Raw genomic sequence first — 1,816 nt, forward strand, 5'->3', positions numbered from 1 at the left:
ATTCAGTTTAGCCGCACAATCATTTTGTGTTATAGTCATAAAATTTAATTATATGGATTTTGTTAAATTAGTACATGAATATGTTTGGATGTTATATGAACATTTTCAATGTAATTTATTTTATTTATATGTGTATTATTTGTATCACATGATTATGGTTTACATAATTTTTACAAAATTTAAAAAATGAAAAAAATTTAAATGTTGAAAATGGTGGCGCTGACTGCAATTCTGTTTAGTCAAACGATCGCGTTGTGTTATATTCATAAAGTGTAATTGACATCACAAAAAATTGCAAGAAGTCTACCTAGGTGGTCTGGCTAGAACCCGCTCACCCAATCTGCAGGTTGCCGGTTCAAACTTTGGCCAACCATTTTTTTTTGTACTTTTTCATGGAGAAAAATTATATCAGGGGCTTTTTGCAAAATAAACTGGCCACACGCCCAGCCCAACCCTTTTGGCCACTGAAAGTGGGCTCTGGGAACCCCAAGTCAGAGCTGCAGGCTTATACAACACTGTATTTGCACCAGCAAGCCAAGTTCTTGAACCATTTATATATACACCACAAGTTCTAGCACTAAAGTGACTATTTTGTGTCAAGTTGTAGCACCAGTGGTGTAATTGACTCTATGCCCGAGCTTGGGTATTGGGATTGCCCATAACAATACAAATTGGCCACACGCCCAGCCCAACCCTTTTGGCCACTGAAAGTGGGCTCCTCGCCATGTGGGAACGCCAAGTCAGAGCTGCAGGCTTATACAACACCGTATTTGCACCAGCAAGCCAAGTTCTTGAACCACTTATATATACACCACAAGTTCTAGCACTAAAATGACTATTTTGTGTCAAGTTATAGCACCAGTGATGTAATTGACTCTATGCCTGAGCTTGGGTATTGGGGATGCCCATAACAATACAAATTGGAGCAAAAATGACTATCCTAGAAAATTCTTATCATGAATTTTGTTCATCGATGGGGCGATGGAGTGTACAAATTCTGAAGAGCATTATAATATACAGATATATCTGAAAGTAGAATTCTAAAGAGCTCAAGGAAATGCCAAATAGAATTTCTGTAGTATTAGTAGGAGGCATGATAAACTCAGTAACATCATAGTCTTGCGTACGTACTGGCGGCAACCTAAATCTGTATTTGCTGGTGTGGAAACTAGTGGCATCTTCAATGCCGTGCATCTAAACAAACAGACTAAAAGTGTGTGCACACATCCGAACGTGTACATGGATAGTGATTAGGGAGGCTGTCATCCAACATGGTGTAACTTACCCTTTGTCCAATGGAGGCCGCATAGGGAAGGGGGTTAAAAAGAAAGTGGGTTTGTAGTGGAATCCAAGGTATGTCCATAGTGTATCCAAAATCCCCCCATCCACTACTACATTTGGTGGATCTTTGCTTCGCTCGCGGTCCCCCCCCGCCCCCCCGCCCTTGCAAAACCCTAACCGCCGCAGCCGCACCCCTCCATCCCCTCCGCTGCCGCCAGAGGTGTGCGCCGGCGTGCGCTCGAAACTGATGAAGGTGGCGGCAGGGGATCCAGCGGCTCCACGTAGCGTGGAGGCCCTCGACATCCGGGGCGGCAGCCCAGCGCGGGGTGGCCCTGACGGCGGGTCATTCTTGCCGGAGCTGGTGAGGCACCTCCCTCTATCCTGAGGGGTACTAGGAGGCGTCGGTCCCCGGTCGTTGGTGTGCAGCCTTCCCCCCGCGGTTGCCGCCATCAGATGCAATCCATCCTCTCCGCCCCGATATGCTCCTTCCATTGCCGGATCCAGGTCCTAGTGGCTTAGGCCGTTCTTCCCGGGC

The sequence above is a fragment of the Triticum aestivum genome, chromosome 3B (assembly GCF_018294505.1).
Source record: "Triticum aestivum cultivar Chinese Spring chromosome 3B, IWGSC CS RefSeq v2.1, whole genome shotgun sequence".
NCBI lineage: Eukaryota > Viridiplantae > Streptophyta > Magnoliopsida > Poales > Poaceae > Triticum > Triticum aestivum.